The sequence below is a fragment of the Nanorana parkeri genome, unplaced genomic scaffold (genome assembly GCF_000935625.1).
Source record: "Nanorana parkeri isolate BGI_ZX_2015 unplaced genomic scaffold, ASM93562v1 scaffold3898, whole genome shotgun sequence".
Lineage (NCBI taxonomy): Eukaryota > Metazoa > Chordata > Amphibia > Anura > Dicroglossidae > Nanorana > Nanorana parkeri.
Genome location: NW_017310165.1, coordinates 13,990 through 21,982, shown reverse-complemented (window position 1 = coordinate 21,982; position 7,993 = coordinate 13,990). Strand labels below are relative to the sequence as shown.

The 7,993-nt window shown below is 49.0% G+C and overlaps 2 pseudogenes; both read left to right on the top strand.

Annotated features, from left to right (window-relative positions):
- The first annotated feature begins 3,617 nt into the window (after positions 1 to 3,617).
- LOC108803583 lies at positions 3,618 to 4,497 on the top strand (annotated as a pseudogene).
- Positions 4,498 to 4,790: 293 nt separating this feature from the next.
- The window catches only part of LOC108803581, an 11,964-nt pseudogene continuing 8,761 nt past the window's right edge, over positions 4,791 to 7,993 (top strand).

The window sequence follows — 7,993 nt, the reverse complement described above, 5'->3', positions numbered from 1 at the left end:
TGCTCTGCGTTCTTTACTACCATACTCTGTGTTCTTTACTACCACGCTCTGCGTTCTTTCCTACCGCGCTCTGCGTTCTTTCCTACCGCGCTCTGCGTTCTTTCCTACCATGCTCTGCGTTCTTTACTACAATGCTCTGTGTTCTTTACTACCACGCTCTGCGTTCTTTCCTACCGCGCTCTGCGTTCTTTCCTACCATGCTCTGCGTTCTTTACTACCATGCTCTGTGTTCTTTAGTACCATGTTCTGCGTTATTTACAACCATGCTCCGCGTTCTTTAGTACCATGCTCTGCGTTCTTTATTACCATGCTCTGCGTTCTTTACTACCATGCTCTGCGTTCTTTACTACCATGCACTGCGTTCTTTACTACCATGCACTGCGTTCTTTACTACTGCGCTCAGCAGTCTTTACTACCATGCTCTGCGTTCTTTACTACCGTGCTCTGCGTTCTTTACTACCATGCACTGCGTTCTTTACTACTGCGCTCAGCATTCTTTACTACCATGCTCTGCGTTCTTTACTACCGTGCTCTGCGTTCTTTACTACCATGCTCTGCGTTCTTTACTACTGCGCTCTGCAGTCTTTACTACCATGCTCTGCGTTCTTTACTACCGTGCTCTGCGTTCTTTACTACCATGCACTGCGTTCTTTACTACTGCGCTCAGCATTCTTTACTACCAAGCTCTGCGCTCTTTACTACCGTGTTCTCCGTTCTTTATTACCATGTTCTCCGTTGTTTACTACCGTGCTCTGCATTTTTTACTACTGTGCTATGCGTTCTTTACTACCGTGCTCTGCGTTCTTTACTATCGTGCTCTGCGTTCTTTAGTACCATGCTCTGTGTTCTTTACTACCATGCTCTGCGTTCTTTACTACAATGCAGGATTCTTTACTACCAAGCTCTGCGTTCTTTAGTACCGTGCTCTGCGTTCTTTACTACTGTGGTTTGCGTTCTTTACCACCGCTGTCCGCGTTCTATACTACCGCGCTCTGCGTTCTTTACTACCGTGCTCTGCGTTCTTTACTACCGCGCTCTGCGTTCTTTACTACTGCGCTCTGCGTTCTTTACTACCGTGCTCTGCGTTCTTTACTACCGCGCTCTGCGTTCTTTACTACTGTGCTCTGCGTTTTTTACTACCGTGCTCTGCGTTCTTTACTACTACGCTCGGTGTTCTTCTACCGCGCTCTGCTTTTTTTTTACAACTCTGCGCTGCGTTCTTTACTATCGTGCTCTGCGTTCTTTACTATCGTGCTCTGCGTTCTTTAGTACCATGTTCTGCGTTATTTACTACCATGCTCTGCGTTCTTTAGTACCATGCTCTGCGTTCTTTACTACAGTGGTCTGCATTCTTTACCACCGTGGGGAGTGACTGGGGGGGGGGACATTAGAGTGTAAGCTCCTCTGTACAGAGACTGATGTGACTGGGGGGGGGAGGGGACATTAGAGTGTAAGCTCCTCTGTACAGAGACTGATGTGACTGTGGGGGGAGGAGTACCATGTTCTGCGTTATTTACTACCATGCTCTGCGTTCTTTACTACAGTGGTCTGCATTCTTTACCACCGTGGGGAGTGACTGGGGGGGGGGGCATTAGAGGGTAAGCTCCTCTGTACAGAGACTGATGTGACTGTGGGGGGAGGAGTACCATGTTCTGCGTTATTTACTACCATGCTCTGCGTTCTTTACTACAGTGGTCTGCATTCTTTACCACCGTGGGGAGTGACTGGGGGGGGGGGCATTAGAGGGTAAGCTCCTCTGTACAGAGACTGATGTGACTGTGGGGGGAGGAGTACCATGTTCTGCGTTATTTACTACCATGCTCTGCGTTCTTTACTACAGTGGTCTGCATTCTTTACCACCGTGGGGAGTGACTGGGGGGGGGGGCATTAGAGGGTAAGCTCCTCTGTACAGAGACTGATGTGACTGTGGGGGGAGGAGTACCATGTTCTGCGTTATTTACTACCATGCTCTGCGTTCTTTACTACAGTGGTCTGCATTCTTTACCACCGTGGGGAGTGACTGGGGGGGGGGGCATTAGAGGGTAAGCTCCTCTGTACAGAGACTGATGTGACTGTGGGGGGAGGAGTACCATGTTCTGCGTTATTTACTACCATGCTCTGCGTTCTTTACTACAGTGGTCTGCATTCTTTACCACCGTGGGGAGTGACTGGGGGGGGGGGCATTAGAGGGTAAGCTCCTCTGTACAGAGACTGATGTGACTGTGGGGGGAGGAGTACCATGTTCTGCGTTATTTACTACCATGCTCTGCGTTCTTTACTACAGTGGTCTGCATTCTTTACCACCGTGGGGAGTGACTGGGGGGGGGGGCATTAGAGGGTAAGCTCCTCTGTACAGAGACTGATGTGACTGTGGGGGGAGGAGTACCATGTTCTGCGTTATTTACTACCATGCTCTGCGTTCTTTACTACAGTGGTCTGCATTCTTTACCACCGTGGGGAGTGACTGGGGGGGGGGGCATTAGAGGGTAAGCTCCTCTGTACAGAGACTGATGTGACTGTGGGGGGAGGAGTACCATGTTCTGCGTTATTTACTACCATGCTCTGCGTTCTTTACTACAGTGGTCTGCATTCTTTACCACCGTGGGGAGTGACTGGGGGGGGGGGCATTAGAGGGTAAGCTCCTCTGTACAGAGACTGATGTGACTGTGGGGGGAGGAGTACCATGTTCTGCGTTATTTACTACCATGCTCTGCGTTCTTTACTACAGTGGTCTGCATTCTTTACCACCGTGGGGAGTGACTGGGGGGGGGGGCATTAGAGGGTAAGCTCCTCTGTACAGAGACTGATGTGACTGTGGGGGGAGGAGTACCATGTTCTGCGTTATTTACTACCATGCTCTGCGTTCTTTACTACAGTGGTCTGCATTCTTTACCACCGTGGGGAGTGACTGGGGGGGGGGGCATTAGAGGGTAAGCTCCTCTGTACAGAGACTGATGTGACTGTGGGGGGAGGAGTACCATGTTCTGCGTTATTTACTACCATGCTCTGCGTTCTTTACTACAGTGGTCTGCATTCTTTACCACCGTGGGGAGTGACTGGGGGGGGGGGCATTAGAGGGTAAGCTCCTCTGTACAGAGACTGATGTGACTGTGGGGGGAGGAGTACCATGTTCTGCGTTATTTACTACCATGCTCTGCGTTCTTTACTACAGTGGTCTGCATTCTTTACCACCGTGGGGAGTGACTGGGGGGGGGGGCATTAGAGGGTAAGCTCCTCTGTACAGAGACTGATGTGACTGTGGGGGGAGGAGTACCATGTTCTGCGTTATTTACTACCATGCTCTGCGTTCTTTACTACAGTGGTCTGCATTCTTTACCACCGTGGGGAGTGACTGGGGGGGGGGGCATTAGAGGGTAAGCTCCTCTGTACAGAGACTGATGTGACTGGGGGGGGGAGGGGACATTAGAGTGTAAGCTCCTCTGTACAGAGACTGATGTGACTGTAGGTTCGGTGTTCTCTGTACAGCACTGCGGTATATCTTACCGATTGTACTTATTTCTAGATTAAAGTTGCAGATTTGAACTCTCATTGAATTTATTTTATGCATTACTCTCTTTCTCATTTTCTTGCAGCTGTGATCGTCTGATGGGACCAGAATGTGGGCGTATACTAGATGCATGTTCTGCGCACTGTCCATATTTATGTGCGGTGCTGTCATTTCATTCTACTACCATGTAGAATCCGGACATCAGGAGATGAGAATACAGAACCTTCCCATTGCCACAGACACCATCACTGCTCTGGATAATGGAACATTCATCATCGCTCCGTATTATGAGCCTAGACTTGGCCGGTCAGTTCGGGTCATCACCATCATCCATGAATCTGTGACCGAGCTCTATTGTATCTTCCATTGTTCCACCAATCAGGATACCTTTGTCAGGGCTGAAATAGATCTTCACAGTGACAGATTTGGGTTCCCATATGGAACAGCGGATCTTCTATGTGTAGAACCTTCTGGGTGTGATTACACTTATATGTCTTTCTCTTCCATGATTTCCACAAACACGAGTCAGAACCCTCTGTTTGAAGTCAGGAACCGTCCACCACAGCCGATCTCTAACAATTTCACCGTCTGCATGTCTACTTTGTTTGGAAACTACAGCAATGTCCTCCAGATGGTCCAGCACATTGAGATGTACAAGATTCTGGGGGCCTCTAGAGTCACCATGTATAACACCAGCTGTTCCCAGGATGTAGATAAGGTGACGTCATTAAATTGATGAAGGAACTCTGGAGGTTGTGCCATGGCCAATAGACCGCCATCAGACATCTAAGGAATGGCAGTATTCCAAAGGACTCAGTGCTGAGATTGGTTATTTTGGACAAACTGCCACCTTAAATGATTGTCTATACAGGAACATGTACACAAGTAAATTTGTTCTCCTCAATGACATTGATGAAATTATTCTTCCGGTCAAGGACTGGGACTGGTCATCACTGATGGAGATTCTTCAAGATAAACACCTAGTGTAAGCTCCTCTGTACAGAGACTGATGTGACTGTGGGGGAGGGAACATTAGAGTGTAAGCTCCTCTGTACAGAGACTGATGTGACTGTGGGGGGGAGGGGACATTAGAGTGTAAGCTCCTCTGTACAGAGACTGATGTGACTGTAGGTTCGGTGTTCTCTGTACAGCACTGCGGTATATCTTACCGATTGTACTTATTTCTAGATTAAAGTTGCAGATTTGAACTCTCATTGAATTTATTTTATGCATTACTCTCTTTCTCATTTTCTTGCAGCTGTGATCGTCTGATGGGACCAGAATGTGGGCGTATACTAGATGCATGTTCTGCGCACTGTCCATATTTATGTGCGGTGCTGTCATTTCATTCTACTACCATGTAGAATCCGGACATCAGGAGATGAGAATACAGAACCTTCCCATTGCCACAGACACCATCACTGCTCTGGATAATGGAACATTCATCATCGCTCCGTATTATGAGCCTAGACTTGGCCGGTCAGTTCGGGTCATCACCATCATCCATGAATCTGTGACCGAGCTCTATTGTATCTTCCATTGTTCCACCAATCAGGATACCTTTGTCAGGGCTGAAATAGATCTTCACAGTGACAGATTTGGGTTCCCATATGGAACAGCGGATCTTCTATGCGTAGAACCTTCTGGGTGTGATTACACTTATATGTCTTTCTCTTCCATGATTTCCACAAACACGAGTCAGAACCCTCTGTTTGAAGTCAGGAACCGTCCACCACAGCCGATCTCTAACAATTTCACCGTCTGCATGTCTACTTTGTTTGGAAACTACAGCAATGTCCTCCAGATGGTCCAGCACATTGAGATGTACAAGATTCTGGGGGCCTCTAGAGTCACCATGTATAACACCAGCTGTTCCCAGGATGTAGATAAGGTGACGTCATTAAATTGATGAAGGAACTCTGGAGGTTGTGCCATGGCCAATAGACCGCCATCAGACATCTAAGGAATGGCAGTATTCCAAAGGACTCAGTGCTGAGATTGGTTATTTTGGACAAACTGCCACCTTAAATGATTGTCTATACAGGAACATGTACACAAGTAAATTTGTTCTCCTCAATGACATTGATGAAATTATTCTTCCGGTCAAGGACTGGGACTGGTCATCACTGATGGAGATTCTTCAAGATAAACACCCAGATGCAAGTGTCTTCTGCATTGAGAATCACGGCTTCCCTACTTCCATCAACGTCTCTGGGTTTGACCTGTGGCCTCATGTTCCCGGGGTCAATATTCTCCGCCATAGCTTCCGAGAACCTATTAATTGGAAATTATTCAATGGCTGCAAAATGATTGTGAACCCCATAGACGTATTTCTGGGGGCAGGTGGTCACGGAACTGAAAGGTAAGGTGTGCAGCTTCTAATACTTGTAATATAAGCGGTCCGGGGTGTCCGACAAGTGGTATGTAAGGACAAAGAACAGAGGAAGAAGCGCTACAAACGAGGGAGGTGTCGTGTCATAAGGACAAAAAAAATTGGACAGAAGAAAAATGGGTGGAACTGACGACTTTGCCTGTTGTGATCGGTGTTGTAAATTATGATTGAAGTAGATATATATCCAGATATATCTCAGACCTGGTCTCAAAGTATCACCCTAACCGTCCCCTCAGGTCAAAAGACCTCTTGCTTTCCAGCTCCCTCGTCAACTCCTCCCGTGCTTGCCTCCAAGACTTCACTAGAGTCTCTCCCATCCTCTGGAACTCTCTACCCCAACCGGTCCGTCTATCTCCCACACTGACTGCCTTTAGGCGATCCCTTAAGACTCATCTCTTCAGGGAAGCCGATCCCACCTGAACCTGACCACTCAACCATCACATTCTCAAACAATTCATCCCCCACACAGCTCCCTCCTCATGTATCACTGGCCCCTCCCTTTTAGATTGTAAGCCCTCAGGGGCAGGGCCCTCCTTACCATCTTGTCTTGAATTGTATTGTGATTGTAATGTCTTCCTTATATTGTACAGCGCTGCGCACACTGTTGGCGCTATATAAATCCTGTATAATAATAATAAAACCAGCCAATACGTGGTGTGAGGATTAGCTCCAAGCGGTAGTGCGTTAAGGACACTTCCACTCGCTTAAGTTTTCTTTTTAGGGCTTCTTTGCACACTTTTATTAATTCAAAAGTCAAAAAAATTCCACACAGATTTTTCTCACCACACTGGTGTATTGCCACACAGGCTGGTCCCAGGGCTGAGCCCTCCAGACCCCTGCACAGAGACCTCCTCTGTCTCTCAGGTGGAACCACTCACTGGGGAGCCTGGGATACCTTATGGAGGCACTAATGAGCCAGCTTCCTTCAGCTGGGCTGGTTACCTCTAAGCCTCCAGCATTCTTAAAGGAGAACTATGGGGGTCAGGGCTTTTCCCCATAGTTCTCCTTAGGGTAACGGAGGACACAAACTAGCGTCCTCCCGCCACCCAAAGCTCAGTATACCGCGAGCTGTAGCTCGCGGTATACTAAGACGCTGCAACTGAAGCGGATCCCGACAATTATGTCTGGATCCGCACAGCTGCGTGAGTGACAGCTGGCTCTGCCTATCTACCCTCCCCCTCCCCCGTCCGTTCAGCCAGTCAGCGCTGGAGGATCGGAGCGGGGAGGGGGGAATCCAGCCCCTCCCCCTGTCACGGCAGAGAGCCGTGACAGGATCGAGAGGTGAGCGAACTCCAGTATGTGTTCTCTCACCTCCTGATCTACTGAGCCGACCTGTGACAGTCTCATTGTCACACGTCGCCCCGAACTATGAGGTGAGTGAAAAGCACTCACCTCATAGTTCTCCTTTACTACTTCCCCCTAGAGTGAGAACCTCAGCAGCGCTACACGTATAACTGGGCCCTACAAATCTGCCATCCTGGCTATACCCAGACATCCCCATCTGCCTGCTGCCACAGTGGGAAACCATCCTAGTGTAGCTCCTTCACCCTAAGTGGAGCGGCTCTTTAAATTTAGTGTTGCTGGAACTGTAATCAGTCTGGCTGATTTCTAGTCTGGTCATTCTTAGGTGTTCTGCTATGATCTGCACCTACCTGTAGTGCGTGGTGGCCCTGCCACAGAGTGGAGTCGACCAATGGGAGAACATTTGGGGTGTTTATGTATCACCAGCACCAGTAGTGCATGCTGGGGAAGTGCACTCAGGGATTCCCATGTGCTCCGGGCTGTCCACCCTCAGGGCCTAGCCTGGGGGGTAGGGTGTACACAGATGGAGAAAGCTAACTAGGCCTTATTTGGGTAAACCTGGGGGCAGCGCACAGCATACCATCTCCACCATCGGGAGCTCTGGGAAAGACCGGCTGCCGCCTTAGATTACACGCCCTGGGGTACCCCGCACTATTTACTCTTTGCGCCACTCTAGTCCTTGAACTTCCACATGCCACATTCAGCTCCACAGCTCCTGTCCCTGCTAGAATTCCAGCTCGGAGGGTTGTCAGCTTACACTGCTTATTCCCCCCCCCCCCCATCTCGCGCGG